The sequence below is a fragment of the Armigeres subalbatus genome, chromosome 3 (genome assembly GCF_024139115.2).
Source record: "Armigeres subalbatus isolate Guangzhou_Male chromosome 3, GZ_Asu_2, whole genome shotgun sequence".
Lineage (NCBI taxonomy): Eukaryota > Metazoa > Arthropoda > Insecta > Diptera > Culicidae > Armigeres > Armigeres subalbatus.
The window spans coordinates 295,981,289-296,008,729 of NC_085141.1; the positions used below are offsets into that span (position 1 = coordinate 295,981,289).

The following is a 27,441-nucleotide window of genomic DNA, read 5'->3' on the forward strand; positions in this document are numbered from 1 at the left end:
AGCTATTTCCAGAACCGTGTACTATTAAACGAGACCGATGCCGGTCAGAGAAGCGTACCTATTACCGCAGGAGTTCCGCAAGGATCAATACTGGACCCGGTACTATGGAATCTTATGTATGACGGAGTTCTGAAGCTAATGTTCCCTCCTGGTGTTAAGATCGTCGGTTTCGCAGATGACGTAACCTTGGAGGTCTACGGGGAGTCAATTCCCGAGGTAGAACTGACCGTAGCACACGCGGCCTGCATCTCGCTCAACATAAGACGGAGGTGGTTATCGTCAACAACCGCAAGTCGGTTCAACATGCAGTGATTCACGTGGGTGAAGTCGCGATCGCATCAAAGCGGAGTTTGAAGCTTCTTGGGGTCGTAATAGACGACAAGCTGACCTTCGCCAGCCATGTCGACTACACGTGCAAGAGGGCTTCGACTCCTGTTGCGGCATTGTCGAGGATGATGTCCAACAGTTCCAAGGTGTGGGCCAGTAGACGTAAGCCATGGCTGCTTCCGTCAGTAGCTCCTCAGTTTTGAGCACGCGGAGAGCCCCGTCTGCCCTGACTGCCCAGGTGTTGACGAAACTGCAGATCACATACTGTTCGTATGTCCTCGTTTCGACGTCGAAAAAAGAGCAATGCTAGACGTTTGCGGTCGGGACACAACCCCGAATACCCTTATCCAGAGGATGTGCCAAGCGGTGGAGAAGTGGAACGCAGTTTTGACTGCAACCACTCAGATTGCCTGAAGCTTGCAGAGAATCTGGCGCGCCGAGCAGCAGTCGACAAGCATGACTAACTTGTGATTGGTTAGTTAGAGCGAAAACAAGCTGAGTGCGGAGAAGTGAATGAGAGGTTTGCACATGTCCAGGTAAAAGTGTGGCAGCGGGTGGCAACCGCAGTCGCCACCACGAGGCATGGCAGAAGAGTGACCGCGTAGGTGTTAGTATGGACTGCATATGCCTAGGTAGGAGGGTCGTAGCGTAGAACTGTTGGTACCTATCGCTATTGACACCTCGCGTGGCATGTTAAGGGCGAGCACCCATGTCAGACTCGCATGGCATGTCAGAAGTGAGAACCTAAGTAAGTCCCACATAGTGTGTCAGAGCGTGTGTCAGGAGGAGTGGCAGGGTGTGCTAGAGTGAGCACCCAAATAAGGCTCAGATTTGTGTGCTAGAGCGTGAATCAGGTGGTAGGGTGAGCACCCAAGTTAGACTCACATGGTATGTCAGTGGTGAGCATTCAAGTAAGACTAATATGGTGCGTCAGAAAAAGTGTCAGGGTGTGTCAGAGGGTGTGTTAGAGAGAGCACCCAAGTAAGACTCATACGGGATGAGTACCTGTGTGAACGTGAATTAGCGAGTACATTAAGTACTGCCTATCCCCCAGATGTAATGCTGGAAGGCAGTTCCTGGGGAAACCAGGGTATTAGTAGAGAGGGTAACTCAGATTACCTTCTGTTGCGTGGGTGGGTTTAGTGGGTCCGGCTGGCTGGCCTTCTGCCTTCTGCCAGGTGTTTGTATGCAGATTTGCCTTCATCCCTCTACAAAAAAAAAACAAACATTCAAACGTCGAGTTGAGATAGCACTCCCACGCAAACCAACACTATCAATAGGTCGGTGAAGGTTTCGGCTACCCGTTGATGGCGTTGGTTTGCGTCGAAGTGCTATCCGATTCGTCAAATCAACGTTTGAATCTTTGCTTACAAAAGCAGATAAGTCGTTTTGAAAACTTTGTCTTGATTTGTAAGCAGCAATGAAAATCTAACGTCCACTTTTTTGCACTGCTGCTGTTGTTGTTTATCGTGGTTTGAGTCGATTTCTTTTATTTCATTGAATACCGTATATGATGACTCTGGTGCTGAATGCCATGAAACAGTATGGCTCGGTATGTTTTTGGTGATCTCCGCAATGGAATTCATCATACCAGCAACGGTACTTTTCAAATATCTCAATATCTCCGTCTTCAATTGATTTTGTACGAGATATCAATTGCACAGTATCCGATAAGTATTGGATACATTTGGTGCAATGTCCTAATTTACGTGTTTGAAAGCATTCATGCAGTAATCATACCTCGAATGAACGTTGTAAGAGAACAATTTGAGAATATTCATATGAATATAAAAATATATAGTAAAAATTGTCTCATGCTGCAATGTTTTCTTCACATTCATGACAGGTTACTCATTGATTGTAGATTACGGGAAACAAAACTTTGTTTTTGTGGATTTACGGAATCGAAAAAAATCAACTTTCTTGACACATTTCCGAATTTATTACCACTTAAAAGAGTTAGAAACGATTAACTTGTGATCAAAGCTTCACAAAGAATCTAAACGAAAAATTAGCAATTTAATTATTAATATTAAACACCGACGATGACGATACGACTGTTACGATAAACGGCTTTGGGACAGAATGTCGAAAGACAAAAGGTCGAAGGATAAAAGGTCGACGGACAAAAGGTCGAAGAGACAAAAGGTCGATGGGACAAAAGGTCGAAGGGACAAAAGGTCGAAAGGACATAAGGTCGACGGGACAAAAGGTCGACGGGACAAAAGGTCGAGGAGGCAAAACGTCGACGGGACAAAAGGTCGAAGGGACAAAAAGTCGAATGGACAAAATTTAAAAATCTATAATTCTGTATACATGAAAAATACTAAATATACGACAAGTTTGTAAACATGTTTCTGAAAACAAATTTAGCTTGTTACATTTCCCAGAGATTTCTCCTTCTTTATTTCATGGGCAGTTCTTTAACCAATTTACGGTGAATATTCAACAGCCAGGGCGAGCATTGTATGATTTTGATTAGTTCTCGAGACGAGAACTGAAAAATTAAAACTTGTTAGATCGTGCTCTTGTAACACGTGTCGCTTCGAGTGCATGTTTGAGTGAAATACGTTGGTTTTGGTATCTTTGATTCAGTGTCGTATAATTAGTTATTTCACCAACGCGACTTCCTATACATTCCTATACATCCGATGTCGATCATGGAGAATCAGAAGTCTCTTGTATAAATGTGTGTCAAATTCATTTTCCACTCATCATCATGTATTAGATGGGAATATTATTGGTTTTAATTCAATGTGACGTTATTATTGGTTTTAAATAAGAAATAAACACTGAATCATGTACACAAAGACTGGCCTTAAGCCGTACATAACAGTTTACATTATGCACATTATTCGGTGATTCAACCTTACGAATCATTTTAACACTCAAACATGCGTGAAGTTGTATATTATTCAACATTAACGAAAAATCTCTCTCATGGTACACAGCATGAACGATCCTGCATTAGTGTTTCAGGATAAAATCATGATTGTGCATATGCAAGCACTCGGAGTATTCGAGAAATGGGTGCTGAGGACCACCTTTGGCGGTGTACAAAAAGACGGTGTGTAGCGGCGAACAATGAACCACGAGCAAGCCCAGCTCTACGGCGAACCCAGTATCCAGAAGGTAGCTAAAGCTGGAAGGGTACGATGGGCAGGGCATGTTGCAAGAATTCCGTACAACTACCCTGCAAAGATGGTGTTCGCTACCGATCCAGCAGATACGAGACGGCATGGAGCACAGCGAGCGACTTGGCGACTTGGCGAGCATGGGGCGCATTCGAGGCTGGAGAGATGCGGTATCGAACCGTGAGTTAACGTCGTTGCCGACCGGACATCAGCAGAACTAGGCGAACGATATCGAGGGCGATCATCAAACCTGTACCTACCGAGCCAGTGCAGACTTAGCATACTTGTAATGTAGTTAAGTTCAGGATAATAAATCAGTTGGTTGTGGACAGTGAAGGTAGTGAGACGTTTAATTTTTTTTAACCAGTACTCCGTGTTCTCGAATTATTAACTCGTGTATTGTGGCGTCAAATTGTTGACTCAGTGGTTTCTGTTTAGATGTAAGCTAAATAAATGAATGAATGTGCTTATGCATATTGCATATTAGTGGTAGAGTTTTGTGTAGAAATTAGAGTCTGTAGGTCGGCTATCTGAATCGCTCGAAAAGGGTCTTATATTACATTTTCCTTGTGCTGAATTTGTTGAAAACATGGGCCAATCTGACCCTTATTTGGCCAAGTGTCGGGATGACGGTACTCACATCATAGTTTTCATTTGTTTTGTTCTCAATACTATGGATTTTCAATTTTAACCATTTTTGTAATTTCGACCTTTTGTCCCTTCGACTTTTTGTCCTTTCGACATTTTGTCCCGTCGACCTTTTGTCCATTCGACCTTTTGTCCCGTCGACCTTTTGTCCCTTCGACCTTTTGTCCCTTCGACCTTTTGTTCATTCGACCTTTTGTCCTTCGACCTTTTGTCTTTCGACCTTTTGTCCTTCGACCTTTTGTCATAGATTCCGATAAACCACCCGAGGTGGTCGAGGAATTTGTCCTTGCTAAGGACAAGGAGGCATGGAGCGCAGTAAGCGAGGTGGGCTGACCAGGGATGACCAGGTGCAGAACGACTTGACGAGCGTGGAAAGCAACCGAGGATGGAGAGATGTGACCTCGAACCGTGTGGCGTTAAACTGTTGACTCAGTGAATGAAGATAAAATTATTTGAACATAGAACTCAACAGTTTGTTTACTGCGATTGTTAACAGTCAAGCATGCAATACTTCGGTTACCTTGCGTTGTATGGACTTCTAAAGTACTGTGCAAAAAGATAGAAAAAGTAATGGTCAAGGAATGATTGCGCTACTGAGATTCCTTGAGCAGTACGGAGCTGACAAGGAGAGAACAATTTTGCAACAGCAGGCCAACTGCAGTGAAGAAAACACAGTCTGACAGTATGCCTTGCGGAATAATGCATCGATGCATTCATTATTCCGCAAGTAAACGTGACGTTTTGTTGATTTCGTACTGCTCCGGTTCGTTTTGTCCGCGATTCAAAGTTGGTTTCCGGCAAAATGTTCATAAAAAAAATAAAATTAGCTTACAGGTATGTGTATCTGAAAGATTCTTATTTAATTTTATTAAGATGAATATTGCGTCATTGCTGATAACATGACCTCATTCCATTTAGTTTCAGGTCGGATTCCCAGGTGCCAGTCGGTCGACATTCAAATCAAGAGTGAAGCCATCTACTTCAGAATACTATTGGAAGGGATACCGAATGACGTCGTCTTCTGAGATTGGGTGGAATGGATGGCCGACATGGGGATCAGTTAGGTCGTTCATCTCGATGGTTCAGGGCTTCCTATGCCTTATCTAGATTTCGACACCATGGTTTGGCTACAGATTGACCTGACGCTGTGTGGGGAAGATCACAAAAACAACAATGAAGAAAAATAATCCTATTTTCGATGTTAATTTATTGCTCTTTAGAATTCAGATTAAATATATCGTTAGAGATAAATATAAAAAAAATCAAAAGGATTATCAAGATCCGTAGTATGAAAATAATATAAAGAGTACTGGTTGCAAATTGAAGTGTGAAATTATTGGAAAATATGAAGAACACAGATTTTAAATAAATTATTCAAATAAAATACACCTATACGTTTAAGTGAAATTTACAGTTTTTGGGTGAAATATGACGAGCTCGGTGGTCTAGGGGCTACCGCTTCTGCCTTATAAGCTGGAGGTCGTGGCCGATATTGAATGCAAAGTAAGAACAACCAACCTGTAAACGTACGGCATAACCACGCCGAAGATAAATCCTCTCGAGTGAGTGAAAACCTGTACTATTTATAGTCCTGTCCGTCTCATGGATCATTGTGGTCTTCGAGCAATGTGTAACCAATATTGTGTAAAATTTTTCAAGATTCTATGTGTTTTTTTTAAATTCAGTAATCATTAAATGACATTTTTTCCTGAAAATACTCCTGAAATTTCTCCGGAAGTTTCGTCAGTTTCTTTGAAATTTCTCTACTGGAGTTCCAGAAAATACTATAATTCTGGTGTTCCTCCAATAATTTCCCCTGGAATTCTTTCTGAAGTTCTTTAAAGAATGTATTCTGGAGTTTCTTGTAAATCCTCCATCAGGTCCTTTAGAGGTTCTTCCAGAAAATATCTATAGGATATTTTCCAAACATTTCCCGAGATACTTCCCAGAAATTCATCAAAGAACTCCCCTATGAGATTTCCTCAAGGAAGTCTTTCAAAGACTACTCATTGAATTCGATCAAATTCATGAACTTCTTTTGATGTTCATTTAGATTTTTTCCGAACGTTAGTCCAGTTTCTCCAGGGATTGATTCTGGAGTTTGTCCAGAAATTTATCCTGAGTTTCTTCAAATATTGTTTCACGAATCCTAAAGGAATGCATTCGAAAAATCATCCACACATTTCTAAGAGGATTCCTGCTGGAATTCCTACGAAGATTCCTCAGCACCTTCCTCCACGACTTTTTCTAGGAATTCATTCGAGAACAACCCCAGGAACTCCGCTTTGAATTTTTCTAAGCCATACTTCAGGAACATCTTCGGTAATTCCTCAGATAATTTATCTAGGACTTTTCCGGGGTTTTCTCTGGGACGTCCACCAGGAACATCACCGGGAATTCTTCCGGCCCATGAAAAAAAACTTAGAAGACAAATCCTTCGGGAGTTCCACCGAAAATTCCACCGAAAGTTTGTCGAAGAATTCTCGGAAATTCGTCCTGAGATTTTAAGCACTGGAACTCTTCCACCGGCAATTCCTCAAGGAATTCCCGTGAGAATTCTTCCATGCATTCCTCCAGCAATTGTTTCACGAAATCCCAAATATATTCCTCCACGAATTTCCCCAATAATTCATTCATGAATACTTCCAATTTCTACGCGAATTCTTCCAGTAAGTTTCTTCGGGAATTCATCCGGCAAATACAGCAATTTATCCAGGAACTACTCAGGATTTCTTCGGGCATTTCTTTATAAAATTTCGAAAATAATCCGTTCTGGAATTCCTCCGGAAATTCGTCCAGGGGTTCCACTTAGATTTTCTCCAGGAATTCCTCCCTGAATTCCCTCAGAATTTCTTGTGGTTCTACGTAATTCATCCTGGATTTCCTCCGAGAATTTCACTAATAATTTCTAACAATTTTTCCAGGCATTCCGAAAATTTCTCCAGGTATTCCAACGAGAAATCGTTCAGGATTTTCTCATGTAATAACTCCCTGAATTCCTCTAGAAATTCTTCTGAAAATTCCTCCGAGCGTTCCTCCAGCTAATCCATCGACAATTCGTTCGATAATTCCTGTGGGAATTCCTCCAGCAATTCCTCCGACGATTCCTGTAGGCTTTCCTCCGGAAGTATGTTTAGAAATTTCTTCGGAAGTTCTTTCAGGAATTGCACCAGAAATTCCTTCAGGAATTCCACCTGACATTCATTCAGGATTTCCTCCGGAATATCTTTCTGGAATTCCTCCGGAGGTTGATTTTTAAATACCTCCGGATGTTCTTTCTGGAATACCCCGTGAAGTTCCTTCAGGAGTTTTTCCGGCAGTTCCTTCAGGAGTTCCTCCGAAAGTTCCTTCAGGAGTTCCTCCGGAAGTTACTTCAGGAGTTCCTCCGGAAGTTCCTTCAAGAGTTCCTCCGGAAGTTACTTCAGGAGTTCCTCCGGAAGTTCCTTCAGGAGTTCCTCCGGAAGTTCCTTCAGGAGTTCCTCCGGAAGTTCCTTCAGGAGTTCCTCCGGAAGTTCCTTCAGGAGTTCCTCCGGAAGTTCGTTCAGGAGTTCCTCCGGAAGTTCCTTCAGGGTTTTTTTTTTCCTTGTTGGGTACATTTTCCACTGCGACCAGTTGGTTGATCTATTGTGGCAGGCCCCGTTTTAATGTTTGTGCCTTGTCAGTGTGTCATATCACTATGAATTTGAGTGACTTCCACTTGCTGATTGTAGGCATTTTCCCAATAAGGTATAACGTATCTTATGAAATGTATTGCCTTACTGGGAGAAGTCATCCATACATCTGATGGTTGTATTAGTCCTTTATCGAAAAATTTGCGCCTTTTTTGGAAAAGTGCTCCACAGGTACACAATAAATGTTCCGAATCTTCCGTGTCCCTTTCACAGAAACGACAGGTATCATCTTGAACTTTACATAGTTGTTTCAAATAATATTTACTCGGGCAGTGTCCTGTTATTAAACCGGGGGTTCCTCTGGAAGTTCCTACAGGAGTTCCTCCGGAAGTAGCTTCAGGAGTTCCTCCGGAAGTTCCTTCAAGAATTCCTCCGGAAGTTCCTTCAGGAATTCCACCAAAACTTCCTTCAGGAATTCCACAGAAAGTTCTTCCGAAAGTTCCTTCAGGAATACTTCCGGAATTTATCCGGAAGTTCTTTCTGGAATACCTCGTTAAGTTCCTTCAAAAGCTCCTCTATAAGTTCCTTTAGAACTTCCTAATGAAATTCCATCAAAAATTCCTTAGGAAGTTCGTCCAGGAATTTATCTGGAAGTTCTTGCTAACATTCCTTCAGGATTCCTCTCAAAAAAATTTCCAGGAATTCCTCCGAAGGTTCTTTTAAGAAATCCTTCGTAAGTTCCTTCAGGAATTCCTCCAAAAGTGCCCGGATGGAGCTCCTCCGGAAAATCCACCAAGAATTCCCCTGAAAGTTACTACAGGAATTCCTTCGGAAGTCCTTTAAGGTATTTCTCCGTCGGTTCCTCCTATATTTCCTTCGGAAGTTCCCTCAGGTATTCCTTCAAAAGTTGCTTCAGAAATTCTTCCATAAGTTTCCTAAGGAGATCCTCTGGAAGTTCCTTAACTATTTCCTTCGGAAGTTTCTTCAGGAATTCCACCGGAAGTTCCTTTAGGAATTCGTCCAGGAATACTTCTGAGAGTGCTATCAGTGATTCCTCCGGAAGTTACTCCAGCAGTTCTTACAGGAATTTCTCCGGAGTTCCTCCGGGTATTTTTATGGAAGTCATCCCAAGTAGCACACATGTCCCACATAGATTACTGCAACGGATATGCGACTAGATTTGGTCACTATCAAGTTGCTGCAACCATTTTAGTCTGACTTGTGCTGCTCGGGATACCATCAATTTGTCCAGAAGTTCTTCCTGGTATTCCTTCAGGAATTCTTTCGTAAGTTCCATCGGATGCTGTATTAGAAATTCCATCGAAAGTTATTTCCGGAATTCCTCCGTATTATTTTTTTCTGGAATTGCTCCGTAATTTCCCCCAGTGTTTCCTTCGGTTGTTCCTTCAATATTTTTTTCGGAAGATTCTTTAGGTAATTCTCCGAAAGTTGCCCCAGGAATTCTTTCGTAAGTTCCTTTAGGAAGTCCTTCAAAAGTCCCTTACAAAATTCTTCCGGAAGTTCTTTTAAAGATTCCTCCGAAAATTCATGCAGAAATCGATCGGAAGTTCCTCCACCGGAAGCTCTTTCAGGAATCCCACTGGAAGTTCCTTCAAGATTTCTACCAGAAATTCCTCCAGGAATTCCACTCTGGATTTCCCTTCAGGAATACCTCTGGAGGTTCCTGTGTAGCCCCAAATGGCCGGAGCGAATTGTTATGACAGCAGCTCTCCGTGGGTGCGTGTACACGCCACCGAGGTCTGACCAGAAGAGGGCGAGTCATGGCTTGCTGCGCACTGATCGACACGCTGAAGTGTTAATGTACAATCACACGCTGATGGTAATATACTCAAACCCCACATTTCCCTTCTTCTCTCATTAAAAAAAAAACAAAAAAAATTCTCTAGCATAGAACGCATTGATTTTTTAAAAGTTATTTGCGCGAGACGAAGATGAACATATTGCTTTTGAGAAACCGATGATTTCCTTGGAAAACTGAACTCTAAAATAAACTTGTATGATCCGGAGGCGAGCCAGCCTGGGGCTGCAAGTCTCCTTAATAAAGCTAATAAAAAAAAAAAAAAAAACTTGTGTGATCATCGTGGTTTTCATTCGCAGAACAACAAAATGCAAGTGAATAGGTTGTGTCATCAAAATGTTAAACTAAATTGGTAATTGATCTCAAAGAAACATTTTATATTATAGCAATAATCTAAATATCTTATACCGTCCATTAAATTCAACTATCAGCTTCATATATAGTAATACCAGCAAGCTGACCTTCAACATATCGATGTTGAACTTGCTAACAACCGCTTAGAACATGTGTTCCCAAACTGTGGGCCGCGACTCCCAGGGAGGTCGTGGGCTGATCAATGATGGGTTGCGAAAGACGAATCTTGAATCATTATTTTGTCCCTATTTTGTCCCACAGATCTATCACAGCCATTAGATTTGGATCTATGTAGTGAATGAAGAACAACAAATTATAAGATTTTGTCAAATACAATGAAATCCAAACAATTCAAATCCAATCCAAATTCAATCCAATTCCAATAAAAATCCAAGCCACATTCAATCCAATAATTCCAATCAACATCAAATCCTAATCCAATCTTAATCCGTTCCAAATCCAAATCAAATCAAATGCAATTCTAATCCAAATCTAAATCAAATCCAATTCAAATCTAGTTCAAATCCAATCCATATCCAATTCAAATCCATTTCAATCAAATACAAATCCAATTAAAACCTAATCCAAATCCAATCCAAATCCAATCCAAATCTATTATTCCACATTCAATCCTAATCCGTTCCACATCCATTCCAAATTCACTGCAATCAAAATCTAATCCAAATCCGATCCAAATCCAATTAAATGCAATTATAATCCAAATCTAAATCAAATCCAATCCAAATCTAACCAAAATCTAATCCAAATCCAATCCATATCCAATTCAAATCCATTCCAATCAAATCCAACCAAAATCTAATCCAAATCCGTTCGAGTTCCAAATCATTGCCAATCCATTCAAAGTAATATAATGATGGGATATGAAGCAATTCATAATGGTTTGTACAAAAGATATTTTAGTTACTAGATAAAGATTGTCGCTGTCGTCGCTGTCCGAAACATCTTTTGCTGGCGAGGATAGGGGAGCTAAATGTCAAAGAAGGAAAATCCATACGATTTGACAGGTATGTACCACACATGTTTCGGACAGCAGAACAAAGGGAACCGAAGCGACAATCTTTATCTAGTAACTAAAATATCTTTTGTTTGTACAATCTAACGCGAATTTATTTTTTATCCAAATTCTAAAAGCCAATGTGGGAGGGTCGCAAGCAATATGTGATTCTGCTAGGTGGGTCGCATGTACAAGTAGTTTGGGAACATCTGGCCTAGGATATTTATTTATTTATTTGGTCTTCGAGAGGATCGCACAGACTGACTTATTCTAATTCCTTAATCTATTTTTAAAACATTGTTTAGACATAGTAAAATCGAAACGATCACTAACTACATTAAACGCCCTTAAACAGGAGCACATCGGATTGTTATCACCATAATTGGTTCGGTGTCTGGGAACGATAATAAATTCTGACTGTCGTAAATGGCGCTGAGGCACGCTTAGAAAGATGTCCTGTAACGGTGCAATCTATATTATTCTGCAGCACGTCAAAGATAAATAGTTGCTGCAGGCGTTTCCGCCTGTCGGAAAGCAGCTCCAAGCCAATCAAACCGCAGCGTTCTCTATAGTCGGGGAGGTGTATAGGGTCGTTCCACGGAAGGTTACGAAGTGCGAAGCGCAGGAACAGTTTTTGTACTCGTTCAATACGAATAGTTTGCGTGGTGTGATACGGAGTCCAAACAGGTGATGCGTATTCCAAAGTACTGCGAACTAGAGCACAGAACAATGACTTAAGCGCGTACACCTCGGTTAGCTGCTTAGCGTTACGGCGAATGAATCCGAGCACGGAAAAAGCCTTGGCGGTGATAATAGCGATATGCTCATTGAAACGGAGTTTGCTGTCCATAGTAACTCCTAGATCGCGAATAACTTGCACACGTTCCAAATCCATGGATTCCATAGAGTAACGGTGATGAATAGTATTGTGTCTTCGCGTGAATGTAATTATTTTGCATTTTTTTATAATCACCGACATGCCGTTTTGTTTGCACCACCTTAATAGCTCATCAACGTCATTCTGCAGTATGAGACAATCCAAGGCAGATGATATTACTCTGTACATTTTCAGATCGTCCGCAAAAAAGAGTTTTCCGGAAGATATACGGTGACACAGATCGTTGATGAACAGAACAAAGATAAGCGGCCCCAGGACGCTGCCTTGTGGAACGCCGGAAGGTATAGCGAAAATGTCAGATCGTGCGGAATTTAATCTAACAAAAGCTTTCCGGTCTGACAGATACGACAGGAGCCAGTCCATAATCCATTCAGGGAAACCAACGTGTTTTAGTTTTTCTATGGCATATACATGAGGAACGATGTCAAAAGCTTTTGAAAAATCTATGTAAACTGAATCGACTTGATTGCGTCGTTCGATCTCACGAAATAGCACGTTGGTGTAACACATCAAATTTGTTGTGGTGGAACGGTTTGGGACAAATCCGTGTTGGTACTCGGAAATTACCAGTTTTGAAGCATTCATGATTATCTTGTGGACCAGAGACTCGAGAATCTTACCCAAACAGCAGAGGATTGAGATTCCGCGATAATTTTCAACGTGGTTCAAACTGCCTGATTTATGAACAGGAATCATGAATGCAGTTTTCCAAAAGCTCGGAAACGTTTTTTCATCTAAAGAGCGGTTGAACAAGAGAGCAAGTGGTGCAACCAATGAAGTAGCACAGTTTTTTACAAGTAACGGTGGTAAACCATCAACTCCAGATCCCTTGGATACATCTATTTTTGACAACTCCCGAAGCACATCGTCGTGAGAGAGGTTTATAGGTGGTAGATGAATACTATGATTTGGCACGTCGCTGAAACATCCAGAAGTCGGTTGAGGAGCATCTGAAATATATACGGTCCGGAAAAATTCCGAGAAAAGATTTGCTGCTTCTTCGGGTGTACTAGCAGTTTCATCGCGATATGACACGTTGTTTGGTATACCGCTGCTACATCTTTGAGCTTTCACGTGCCTCCAGAACATTGATGGATTTTGTTTCAAATCAGATTCCAGTCTTATCAAGTATATCCTGTAGGTTGCTGATAGAAGCTCGTTGTAAGAAGATTCAACAAGGCGGAGCATTTCTCGGTTCTCGGTCGATTTGTCGAGAAAGTAGCGATTGCGAAACTTTCTCAGCCTATTCCGTGAATTGCGTAATTCAGCTGTCCACCAAGGCTTTCTGCTAATGCCATTTGACGAATGTTGGCGACGAGGCACATGTGTATTCAGAACTTCAAACAGTTTGTCGTAAAACAGGGACACACTGGCGTCAACCGAGTGACCGCTGAGATAAAATATAATAAATCACCCAGTCTATTGATGACAGTTCGGCGTTAAGCAAGTCAAAATTGCAATGTTTAAAGTCCAGTTGCATAGTGGCCTCAGGTAGCGCATGGGCGGTTGTTGGTCCACGATGATCGATCTGCAGTACGAATGGGGGATGATGATTGTCGGCCTTTAAGATTGGAAGAGGGGGTTGCAACATTTCGATACTGTCAGGAGAATTCGAAAATGCTAGATCAAGTAGATTTCCGTTCGGGTTGGCGAAGGGGTTCAACTGCACGAGACCACATGTTGAGGTAGATTCCATTAGAATCAGTTCAGATTCGCTTGAGGCGTTTGTTGGCAGAAATCCGTTTATGTCTTCGTCGAAATTCCAGTGTAGACGAGGAAGATTATAGTCACCGAGAATCAGAATGATGTCGTTGTCTGCCGATTTATCGGAGATACGTTGGACTGCTGAAGCATGTGTGTTGAGTAAGACTCAGAGGCTGAGTTCGGTCGTAAGTAGATGCTGCAGATGAATAGCGACCGATGTGGCAGTTTCACGCAAATCACCACTTGCTCTAACTGGCTACAATCTAATAAGACCTCCAAACATTGTAACCCGTTCTTCACTACCACGAGAACACCCCGCCTCTTGAAAGTTCACTAGTTGCCAAGTTACGATCACAACGAAATATGGAATATTCGGACGTCAGCTCCGAGTTACTGATATCAGATCGAAGCCATGTTTCGGTGAAGATAATGATGTCGTAGTCGCAGGAAGACAACCTTAATTTCAATTCCGTTGTTTTGGTACGCAGACCACGCACGTTTTGGTAGTAAACAGAGATGAATTGATGCACTTTCTGATCATCGGCTGATGCATTGCCTCTGCGGGGCGAGTTGTTCTGCTCACAGGTGTTGATTGATGGGATGTTGAGTTCTATTTCAGATGATTCGCCGCTGAAACCGGGATACGGATCAGATTCTGAACAAGTCGATGCATTTTGGTACTTGCCGTGAGCTGGATGTTGGAAGACCCCTCCTCCGCACCCACACACAGGACCGGGACGACTGTTGAACGTTGGCGGGAATGTCACGACTGTGGCGGGGGGGCTTGGGGCTTCCATAGAGCTGACGTTATTGCATCCCGTTGTCCGATTGATGGTTGAGATGAAACGATTGTTTGCAGCGGCACTGAAACCAGGAAACGATTCAGGAGATGCTCGGGTTGAAACGGTAAAGGATATGATATTTATCTAAAATTTCGCAGAGATATCATACTTAAATGGGATAGCATAAGTTTATTCCTAAATTTTAGACTTATGTTAACCAGTACTATTAGCCAATAACTTCAAAATTATGACTTTGTGAATGCTGGCATCGTTTTTTGAGCTTCATGAATGTTGGATATCTCATCCAACGGGTAATTCCGTTACGACTACTAAGTCAGCAAATTCCAAAATAACTTCAAGATAATATATCAAGCCTTCCAAACAACTTTGTAGCATATGATAGAACTCCATATCTCTCAGATTTCGATAGAACTAGCTTAACTGGTAGTCTCATGTACACTAAAGCTAAGTTATACATTTCAAACTAAATTTATTTTAACCAAAATAAATGTTTCCTTGGGATTTTCTAGATTGTCAAAAAAATTTTCGGCGGTCTCCCAGACATGCCATGTGGTATTTCAAACCACAAACCAGCGGTCTCCCATGCTTTGTGATTTTCCAAACCACAATCCATTTTCCAGCGGTCTTCCAGACGCGCTTTGTGGTTTTCCAAACCACAATCTATTTTCCAGCGGTCTTCCAGACACGCTTTGTGATTTTCCAAACCACAATCCATTTTCCAGCGGTCTTCCAGACACGCTTTGTGATTTTCCAAACCACAATCCATTTTCCAGCGGTCTTCCAGACACACTTTGTGATTTTTCAAACCACAATCCATTTTCCAGCGGTCTTCCAGACACGCTTTGTGATTTTTCAAACCACAATCCATTTTCCAGCGGTCTTCCAGACACGCTTTGTGATTTTCCAAACCACAATCCATTTTCCAGCGGTCTTCCAGACGCGCTTTGTGATTTTTCAAACCACAATCCATTTCCAGCGGTCTTCCAGACGCGCTTTGTGGTTTTCCAAACCACAATCCATTTTCCAGCGGTCTTCCAGACACGCTTTGTGATTTTTCAAACCACAATCCATTTTCCAGCGGTCTTCCAGACACGCTTTGTGATTTTTCAAACCACAATCCATTTTACAGCGGTCTTCCAGACGCGCTTTGTGATTTTCCAAACCACAATCCATTTTGCAGCGTTCTTCCAGACGCGCTTTGTAGTAATACAAACCCATTGCCTTGTGTTTTTTTTAATCGTCAGATGTTTTAACACATTAGCACATTACCAATTGAATTCAACTCACCTTTTGAAATCAGCATCAGGATCCAACAAATAACCTGGCAGGATCGCCAAAATGTGTAGCCCCAAATGGCCGGAGCAAATTGTTATGACAGCAGCTCTCCGTGGGTGCGTGTACACGCCACGGAGGTCTGACCAGAAGAGGGCGAGTCATGGCTTGCGGCGCACTGATCGACACGCTGAAGTGTTAATGTACAATCACACGCTGATGGTAATATACTCAAACCCCACAGTTCCTTCCGGAAGTTCCTTCGAGAATATCTAGTATAGTTCCTTCCTCCTGAAATTCTTTGAGAAATTGCTTCGGAAGTTCTACCAGGAATATGTCCGCAATATGTTTTATCGAGAACTTCACCAGAAGATCCTCCGGAAGTTTCTTCAGGCGTATCTCCGGAAGTTCCTCCACGAATTCGTTCGGAAGTTTTACCAGAAAAATGTCAAGATGTTCTTCTTCACATTCCTTCAGAAATGCTTTTGAAAGTTCTTTCAGGAATTCCTCCGGAAGTTTCTTCAGATATTTTTCCGGAAGTTTCTTCAAAAATTCTTCCAAAAGTTCCTGAAGGAATTCCTCTCGAATTTTAATCAGAGATTCCTAGGGAGGATCTTTCATAAATTTCTCCAATTGTTCTTTCAGGAATTCCTCTGCAAGTTCCTTAAGGAGCTCCTTCGGAAATTCCATCATGGAATACTTCTGGAAGTTGCTACAGGAATTCCTCCGGAAGTTTTTCAAGAATTCTTCCGGAAGTTCCTTGAGGATTTTTTCTTGAAATTACAAAAGTATATCTTTTGGAAGTTCCTTTAGAAATTCTTCCGGAAGTTGCTACAGCTTCCGGGGGAGTTCTTGAAGGAACTTCCCAAGGAATTCCTAAAAGAAATTCCGTAGAAAATCTTCATGGAACTTTCAGAGGTTTCCTGAATCAACTTTCGAAGAATAAACAGAAGGAACTTCCTAAAGGAATACTGGAGGAACTTAGGGAGGAATTCCTAAAAAAAATCCGGAGGTTTTTTTTAACATTTTTAGAGTGATTTTTAATTTTAATACAAAATTCATCATTATTCTGGAGGACTTGCCAAAGGAACTTCTGAAGGAATCCGTTATGCAACTTCACAAGGAATTGCCCAATATAACTGAAAGAAGTTGCGAAAAAATTCCTTATAGCACTTTCGAAGGAATTCGTGAAAGAACACCCGGAAAAATTCCTGAAAGAACTTTCGTAGAAATTTCTGAAGAAAATTCGAGAGTAAATTTTTAAGGATTTTTTGTAGGAATTTTTAAAGAAACTTCTGGAGAAATTCCTGGAAGAACTTTCCAAAGCATTCGTAAAAGAATGTGAGAAAGAACATTATGACATTTGAGGAACTTCCGGATGAACTTCCGGAGGAATTCCTGGAGGAATTTCCGGACGGCTTTCTGGAGGGACTTTCGAAGGAACTCCTGAAGCAACTTCCGGAGCAATTTCCGGATGAACTTCAGTCCTGGAAGAATTTCCGGAAGAATCACTAGAGGAACTCCCGGAGGAATTCCTGGAGGAACATCCAGGGGAATCCCTGGAGGAACTCCTCGAAGAATTTTTGGAAGAATTTCTTAAGGAACTTCCGGAGGAATTGCTGGAGGAATTTTCGGACGAATTCCTAGAGGAACTGCCAGAAGAATCGCTGGTAGAACTTCCGGAGGATTTCCTGGAGGAATTCCTGGAGAATTTCCTGAAGGGACTTTCGGAGGAATTCCTGGAAGAAATTCCGAGCAACTTTGGAGGTATTCCGTGGAACTTCCGGAGGTATTCCTGGAAGAACTTTCAGAAGAATTCTTTCGAATTTCCTGGAGGAACTTCCGGAAGAGTTACTGGAGGAACTTCCGGAAGAATTACGAATGAACTTACTTAGGTATTCCTGGAGGAATTTCCGGACGAATTCGTGGAGGAACTTCCAGAGGTATTTCTGAAGGAACTTCCGGAAGAATTACTGGAGGAACTTCCGGAAGAGTTACTGGAGGAACTACCGGAAGAATTACTGGAGGAACTTTCGGAAGAATTACTGGAGGAACTTCCGGAGCAATTCCCGGTGGAACTTCCAGAGGTATTCCTGGAGGAACTTTCGAAAGAATTCCTGGATGAACTTCCGCAAGAATTACTGGAGGAACTTAAGGAAGAATTTCCGGATGAACTTCCTGAGGTATTCCTGAAGGAACTTTCTGAGGAATTCCTGAAGGAACTTTCTGAGGAATTCCTGTAGGAACTTTCATAGGTACTCCTGGCGGAACTTCCGGAAGAATTTTTGGAGGAACTTCTGGAGAAACTCCCGGAGGAATTCCTGGAGGAATTTTCGGACGAATTCCTCGAGGAATTCCGGAGGAATTACTGGAGGAACTTCCAGAGGAATTTCTGGAGGAACTTCCGGAGGAATTTCTGTTGGAACTTTCGGAGGAATTCCTGGAGGAACTTCCAGAGCCATTCCCGGAAGAACTTCCAAAGGTATTTCTGGAGGAACTTCCGGAAGAATTACTGGAGAAACTTCCGGAAGAACTACTGGAGGAACTTCTGGATGAATTCCTGGAGGAATTTCCGGAGGAATTCTTGGAGGAATTCCTGGAGGAATTCCTGGAGGAATTTCCGAGGGATTTCTGGAGGAATTTCCGGAGGAATTACTAGAGAAATTTCCGGAGGAATTCCTGGAGGAATTTCCGGACGATTTCCTGGAGGGACTTTCGGAGAAATTCTGGATCAATTCCCGGAGGAATTTCCAGAGGTACTCCTGGAGGAACTTCCAGAAAAATTACTGGAGAAACTCCTGGAGGAACTTATGGTGGAATCCCTGGAGGAGCTTCCGGAGGAATTCCTGGAGGAATTTTCGGACGAATTCCAGGAGGAGCTTCCAGAGGAATTCCTGGATGGACTTTGGAAGGAACTCATGGAGGAACTTCCGGAGCAATTCCTGGAGGAATTTTCAGAGGTATTGCTGGAGGATCTCCCGGAAGAATTACTGGGGAAACTTTCGGAAGAATTACTGGAGGAACTTCCTGAGGTATTCCTAGAGGAAGTTCCAGTGGAATTCCTAGAGGATGGTTTGGAGGAATTCCCGGCGGATCTTCCGGAGGAATTCCTAAAGAAAGTGTTGGAGGAATTCTTTGAGTAACCTCCGGAGGAATTCTTGTAGGAACTAAAAAAAAAATGCAAATGATATTGTTAGAGTTTCAGAATGAATTCCTAAGGAAGTCTTCGAATAAATTCGTATGAAAGTTTTGTAGGAATTCTGGGTACTTCTAGGGGAAACTTCCGGATGAACCACTGAGAAAATTTCATCTGGGTTTCCAAGAGAAATATCTATAATAAGTTTCCGAAGGAATTTCTTGGTGAAAATGCTTGTGGTAGTTCCCAGAGGAATTACTGGAGTTTCCGGAAGAACACCTGTGGAAATCTTCAGATGGATTGCTTGGGGAGAATTTTCTGGGTAAATTTACAGAAGAATTGCTAGGAGTATTTCCAAAAGCGCTCCTGGGTGAATTGTAAAAACATTTCTTAATGAACATAGGCGAATCCTTGAAAGAACAGTTGGTTCGGAGAAACAAGTGGTCGGAGAAACTCAACAGCGAATATTAAAATAGCTGAGGCAAATTCATCGGACGCACAGCTGGGCTAAGCATTCTTTAATCAATGAAGTTGGCGCTCGAGGTCAGTCATGTCAAAGGAGAAGGACACAAGTTTTTTCCTGCTGAAAAGTTCAGAAAACCACGGAATATCCCTTGAAAAGACGGCATATATGATGTTGCCTTTATCCTTCTTTTATGCAGCATGTACCGTCTCTCTCGGTGGTTTACATTTACGGAACTGCGATTACTAATACTAATTCAAAGTTTATTGCACGAGTCGAAGAAGGCAAGCAAGCTTCAGTAAAATGGTTTCACCTAGACAATAATAGCTCTTCTGAACGCATGCTGGAATTTATTTGGATGCTTTACATTCTCCACATCCTTGGCGTCACACAAAGAACCCGACAAAACGACAGGCGTTGAGGGTAGTTATGAGTCTATTCGATCTGACTGGTCATTAATGCTTCTTTATTATTCATCGCAACATAATTATCGAGGATCCATGAAAGGCCTACTTTTTGGATTGCATTTACCAGTCCAAATTACTTTGGTAATATGATCAAATTTTCCTTGAGCATTTTCCTTGAGAACTGCATACTAAGCTTTAGCCTTTTCCGCTCGTCCTGGAAGTAAATCATATTTATCCCTATCAAGAAGCCAAGGGAAACATCTTTCACCCCTAAACGCTATCAATCAGTCCATAAGTCTTGTATTCCAACGTGGTCATTCAACCGAGTCACCAACTTTCTCAGTTGGAACAAGTCTACTTGCGACAACTCGAAAAAGCTTCTGCGGTATAATCGTTCCAGCAGTCAGGAGAAATTAATCAACTATACTGTCCGTTGGCGATACAGATCCCCAAGTCTTATTTGCCAACCAGGTCTTTTTTTTTTTCCTGTTCGGGTGTGCCACTGCGACCAGTTATTAGATCTATTGTAGCATTTCCCGTATCCTTAGTGTTTAAGTGCATGTCGAATTACTCCATTACTAGACATTTACACAAGATTTTGTCTTATCCTGATGAGTCGCAGCAAGAATTTGTGCGTGGACGGTCGCATTTTGTTTCGGCTGTCAAGTTTTTTTAAAGTTTTTCGGCCGATTATCAACGATTCTGGAAACCACACAAGCCGAATTGATTGCACTCGTGATAAGCAACGCCGTCAGTTCAATCGCCGGAAGGATTCCAAGCTAGAATTCCATTCCAACGTGCTACCTGGACGCAGAATCCAGACGTTAGTCCTCTGGAGAAGCAGTACCAATGATGATGATCTGCAGTCAGCTGCCATCGAGACTTCCTCATCATGTTCGAAGACGTATTCGGATTCAGCGCATGGTTTCAAAGACGGGATGTCGGCTCGGGGGATGTGTTTCGATTCAGATGGCTGAATGACACTATTTGGCAGTTCTTCCGAAGCTGCTAACAACGAAAGGATAAATTACATTGGTGAGCCAGTTCTAATTATTCTATTTTAGGGTAATAAGGTATAAAAGACCCCCCCTAATCACCCGCGGGGGGTGAATTACACCATCTTACCCTATTATGTTTTTGATGCTTCATAAATCATATCATTGGCTACTAAATACGCACAGGGCATGGTTTGCTACTATTGCCGCGTATATTGTGGGAGTCCCAGATATCCGGTTCACGCTTTGGTTAGCAACGGTGGCTCTTCTCGACCTTCTATTCCCTGAGTAGTTGGTACGAATAAGGGCGTCCTTGCGATGCTTTGCTGTACCTGTTATGAACAACTAGTACATCCCATTCCCTACACTTCCTGAGGTTCCTTGCCTCATAAGTGATTCCTTTTTGTAGTACTAGTCTTCATAACAAAAATGGCACCATTACGGAACATGCGATATGATCAAATTATTCTTAGTATTACTTGACCAACGCCCCCAGTTGGGTGAGGGATAGAGGATGACAGACACACACATGTCGAATTACTCCATTACTATTGAGAAGCAATGAAGTATCGGTTTCGATACAGTTCTTGTTTTGTTTTCCCAAGAGTACATGACACGGTCCCGCTATTTAGACCCTTCACAGAGAGCAATCTCATTGAAGGCGCGCCCCTTATCAAATCTTCCTTGAGAAAACAGAACAGTAATACTGTTAATTGGCCATGCATCGGAGCCCTGGTCACATCCTTGTCTTGCTTCTAGAATATGACCAGTAAAGCTACAAACCCGGGATTTAGCTCTATCTACAAGACCATTTCAATCTAGATAAGTTATTTAGTAACAAGAATTTCCGTGTGTTCCTCGAACTACCATTGTTTACCAGTTCATAAAGAGTTAGTACATCCATAAAACCCTAACTCGAATTTTTCCAGCAGTTAGTTCAGCCTAGGTCGATGGGCCCTGGTTTTATAACTAATTGCTAGAAAATCTGTTTCCGCTGCATACAATTTAGCCTCAAACGAGAGGAATTTGAATCTTTCAACCATATGCAGGGTAAAGTTAATTTTGTTATAATTCAAAAACTGCAATTGGTAGAGGACTAAATACGATAAATCCTTGAAATACCACAACTTATTGGCCTAGCTTGAAAAATGGATTGAGCTAGGGCTCGGTTTGGTAGATCTTACACCGTGAAACACTACGTCAAAGTGATCTATCAGCTTTACAGGGGAACCAGGTCTTAATAATGATAAGAATCAAAATAAGTGAAATATAAATTGGATTCAACTCAACTATTATCAGGTTTGCTCCTCCACATATGTTTGATAAGTACTTGATGTTATCTAGTGTTGCATTGAAGTTTCTCGTCTTTGAATTGCGTAATAGAACATGAAAGTACTCTAATTTCTAGGATATGGAACTTTCCAATTAGATGCTAGGAGTCCAGTTCTAATGTGAAAAATGTACGCAAGTTTCCGACCAAGTTACTGAGTTGTATGCAAGTCACATGACAATATGTTGCATATGTGAAGGCGAACCAACTGAACATGCTCTTTTATATGCAGAAGAATATCTTAGGCTAACGAATCGCAAAGCAAATATTTTCTTTTTTCATTAGCATTATCTATTCTGTACAATCTTGATATTTATGCTATTCAAACATTCTTCATCATTTGCATATGTCTCTTAAAATAGTGTGAAAATATTCACTCGCTGTCTTCCCACCATAGTCGCGCACTCACACGATTGAAGTTTCTGGTCGGCTGCACACAAATCAAGCATGAAATTAAATTTTGATCTGTTAGCTAACTCCGCAATGACGAATCTTGGGCAATTTAATGCCAAATCGAAATCAATTACGGCGCGTGACATTTTAAAAGCTGACTAATTGCCCTACATCTTTGCTCGCTCTTCCCGTCTCATTAGGTCGCGGATCCGACTCGAGTGAAACCGAATCCGAGCCGGGATTCTCCTAAAACGAAAACAGCGCCGATCTCGAACGACCTTCACCGGTGAGCAGCTGGAAGCACTGGAAAAGCCTTCCAACGAACTCAGTACCCGGACGTGTACACGCGGGAGGAACTGGCATCATCCACCAACTTGACGGAGGCACGCATCCAGGTGTGGTTCAGCAACCGTCGCGCTCGGCTGCGGAAACATGCCGGCTCGCAGATGTCCACCCCGTTGGGTTCGCTCGGATCGCTTCCAATGTCGCAGTACCATCCAGGAGTGGCATCCCAGGAGTCCTACCAAATGGCGGCGGCCGCCAACTACGACTTCGTTAGCCAGAATCCGGCCTCGTTTTCTTCCGGCTTCCAGCATGGACACTTTGGCGGGCAGAATTTCGCGCCGAATCCCATGGGCTTCCATCAGAATAGTCAAGGTGAGTTTTTTTTTATATTCCATACTTGTGACAATATTCTGAATATTTGTTTATCGCTTCAGATTTTATCCCTCCGGAGTACACCAAGATGATGAACGAAGAATACATCAAACCGGCACACGAGAACGCATCGTCGTCGGTCAAGCTGAGTCCAACGGCATCTCATGGACCTTCGGCTGCACTGGGTGATAGCTATGCAACCAAATTGAGTTCGGTCACCGCGGCGGCGGCAACCAACATCGCCCCGCAGGAAACAGCCTGGAGTCAAACGTATCCGCCGCACCCCGGACAGAGCTATGCCGCCAACTTGGGGCCCAGTTGTCCACCGTCGGCTCCTTCCGGGCCAATGGAGTACCACCAGATGCAGCAAGCCTACAGCAACAAGTATTGGTCCTGATGTGCACTGGGTGGCGAATGATTGGATATTTTAATCGCAGATAAATGGGCGTAATATTTGAACCATCAAATGGAAAAAAATATTCTCGATAAAAATAAAATCTCTCTCCATTAGTTAATTACAATATTTATATTCGACCAGATGAAAATAATCTTCGAACGTCAAATATGCGCACACGATTTTACCAAGGAAGCATTTGGAACTGAGTGTTTGGATGATCAAATGTTACGTCTGTTTATCTTTGTTTTATTTATAGGTTTTTTGAAGGTTTCCTTCTTTTCATTGGATTAAGTTAATGTAAGATATGGTTTCCTATTTTGCAATAGTGTTTTCAGCTTAGTAGTAAGATGGTCCCAAATCTAAATTCAGATCTTATTTTAAATATTAAAATCAATAAGTTTAAGTAGTTGTTTTAGGTTAGCAAATCATCAAAATATTTATTTTCTGATAAATTCCATGACACAAACTTAGCACTAGAACTCTCACTTAGCCTTCAACCAAACAAAGCGTAGTGAATAAACAAAACCATTGATCCACAAAAGTGAATAAATGCCTTAAATTACAAAACCAGTTCTATTTTATTCAATTCACCTATGCCTAACTCCCTGGCTAGATTTGCAGATCTTCGCATTCTCATCGAAAATCATTCCGTTGCACACTGCTTCACTCGAGAATTCAGAGTGAACCCAACGAAGTAGCATTCGAAATACCTTGACCGATCCTGGGTGTCAGGAAATTTGCCTTCGGACCTGCATTTGTACTGGCATTGTTGACCGTTGAACTCAGATCCATCGCTACATTTGAACAACACTACTTCTTCCGATCCGGACTCCGACTGGTAGCAGTAGCCGTAGAACTGTTTGTTGTTATCGTAATAGACCCACACCCCGTTGGATTTCGCACAATCCAGAGTCTTACATTCCGATGGGAAGATTTGTCTTCGGCAATTCTTGTTGGTCATGTCATACACGTATCCAGGCATGCAGTCATATTTGAAGGCATTCAGATCAGCATCGCACAAGTAATAGTAGTAGCAGTTGTTTGGATCTGAAGACATGTGAATCCGTTTAGACAAATCACTAACTCCATTACGCTATTTTTAACTCACCTGGAAAGTACCCCTCGGATGAACACCGGAAACTGCTGGTGCAGCCTTCACGTTCTTCATCCGGCCTTGCTGAACAGTGAGCCCCCGAAATGTCTGAGTTCACACAGTAAGGAGCATCCAGAGGGCAGTCCCGGGCTGGAAGAACCGTTCCTCTTAAACACACCGAAATCTTGGTACAATCCAAACAGACTGCTGCACTTCCCGTACGAGGACAAACCGGATCCCATTCGGCACCATTTCCGGGTGAATCCGTTACAACACCCCCGTTTTCGGGGAACTCCTCTCCGCCATCAATGGGCGACTCCTCCTCTAAATTTTGTCTAGCCACCAGACCGGACGGCGACGATATAAGTCGGGATGCTCCGGCTGATAGCACCAGAGAAAGTAGAATCAATTTCGTCGCAGCCATGGCAGCAGGTTGATAATAAACGAAGTACTGTCTATTGCGAAACGATGCGTTGCGAATCTTATACTTTGGGGACTTCGAGGTCAGTGGGTGAGTAATTTCGATATCAGCTGACCAAAACTGACGAAGCTGTTTTGCCCAAAATCAACGTTCTTCCCCCAAAACAGAGTGCATGAACTGTAAATTTGCACTTTTGCGATACAACAAGACATTTGGAGGTTCCTGGCAGACGTTGAACTGTGGGCGTTCGCTGATAAGAGGTACAGGGCAGGATGTGGTACAACTAGCTATCAGCTATGTTCTAACAAGAGGCGCTAATGGCAATCAACAACTGTCAATAATTGATGTACGAGATTGATAAATCATATGGAGGTGTATAGGGTAACATCTGGAACTATCAGAAGGGGTCTCATTCTTCAAAAATCCGGAAATAATATTTGACCCAAACTCCCCCGCAATGCAATAGTCTGTTGGGAATAAGCTCGGTCTTGACAGTGTCACATGGGAAATTCTATTACAAACAAGCAGTATGGAATGGGAAGAGATGGTTCATAAATCTCTAGTTGTGATATTGTACAGCGCATAAAAAATCTAGTCATCCGACTATTTCAAATCGCAGCCTAAGATGAGCGCCAGATAGTCGCTCAATAAAAACAAACTTACAGGAAAAAGCTACTTCGATATTTAAAAAAAATATTGAAAACGTCAGTGAATGCTTTGAATGAATGAACATTTGATTAGGTTGTAACAGCCAAAATTTATTCCTTCTGATTCCTCGTCTACATGTATAGCTACATAATATTATGTAGACGAAGAATCAGAAGGAATAAATTTTGGCTGTTACGCCCTTTTCATATGTTGTTCTAGATGTGTATCCTTTTCACACATTTTCGAGAAAACAACAAAAAACTGTTTTGAACAAAATGACACCGAATCTTTCGATTTCTTCGATACAGATCAATAGTTTTTTGACGAAACTCAACACCCTGGGGCACTTCCAGTTGGAAAACATTAAGCAGTACTCCATAATCACTCTTTAAAGTGCGTGCACATATAGTTTCTCAAATATACGAAAAATCATACTTTCCTGAGCAATTTTCTTTTTTTTGCAAGGTTATGTAGGGTAGAATACGGCATTGGCAGGGTGCGACAGTTGTTGGCACCCTCAACAATATTTGCGTTTTCCAGCAAACATACACTATTTATGAACATAATTTTGATTCAATCACACAATTTCAAGTCTAAGCTTTCATTTGAATGAGTTGTTTGTGTAAAAATAGCAAGATTTGATGAGTTAATCATCGAAACAAATTTGCACCTTCGAAATCCTTGCCATTATTGCATTGCCAAAGAAAGCAGCGCACGAATAGCAAACTGTTACTTACTTTTTTGGATCGCCTGTTTCTCCTCTTTATTGCGTTTGACACGACAAATTAAGTACGTACACTACTTTTTACACTTTATCACCACTTGATTATTACCACAAAGAGCAAATTTATGCAATATTTGCTCTATGTTTCACTAAATAAAATCGGGACTGTTCGTTTTCTTTGACAGCAGCACACTTCGGAATAGAGCGAGAGAATGTGTTTGTGAGCATATCAAACACACGCTAAAAGATACTACGCACAATTCTATGTGATTTGATTTTAGCAAAAATACGAACAAAATATCCGGCGATGGCATTTATTTAAAAAAGTGTTAAAATACAAAAATTTCTATTCGGATTTTTACGCAGACCACGGATTATATTAAAAGTGATAGCAACACCGTAGTGTTTTAACCCTTATGTGACTGACAGGACCGTTTTCCTTTGCAACTTCAATACTTTCCAAGCTCATCAAAAAAATTATAATCATTCCCGTTCCTACATAGCGCATTTCAACCATAAATAATTGCCTACTTTTAGGGTATTATCTATTATTCAACTGTGAAACATAGTGTAAGAATGGGATGGCTCCAGCGGCTGGATAGGACAGTGCTGCCCATTATTCAACATATGAAGACTCACGAGGTGGAATATATTCAGAAAAATATATATAGCTCTTTTAGTGGAATGTATTCAACCGTCTAAGACGAATTAAGTACTGTCCATTTAATTCCACCAGTTAATTTTCGGTATCTTTGCAGATACGTATTTGGACCACAACTGTGTGGTCGTCTTCAGTGTCTTGTACTTGACAAGACGACCACACAGTTGTGGTCGAAATACGTATCTGAAAAGATAACGAAAATTAACTGGAGTAATTAAATGGACAGTACTTAATTCGTCTTAGACGGTGGAATATATTGTTAATATACTGTAGTACCAGAACCGACGAGCATCGTTTAACCTAAAATTGATTAAATATATATTTTTTACATTATTTAAAAGACGTTAAGTATTCGAAATTTGCAAATTTGGATTCAATTTTTTAGATTAATTTTCGATTAAAGCAGAAATGTGTGCTTCATTTGTATGAGAGTCCCTCTTCCAGAAGAGGAGGGGTCTAATATCATCATAAGAATCTTCATCGTTCCCTAAAACCTCTACATACAAATGTTCATGCCGTTTCCTAGTCTAT

At 41.7% G+C, this 27,441-nt stretch overlaps 2 pseudogenes; one reads left to right on the plus strand and one right to left on the minus strand.

Moving 5' to 3' along the window:
• The window catches only part of LOC134224900 (protein gooseberry-neuro-like), a 164,554-nt pseudogene extending 140,840 nt beyond the window's left edge, over positions 1-23,714 (plus strand).
• Positions 23,715-23,900: 186 nt separating this feature from the next.
• On the minus strand, positions 23,901-25,079 carry LOC134224901 (uncharacterized; annotated as a pseudogene).
• Positions 25,080-27,441: the final 2,362 nt, after the last annotated feature.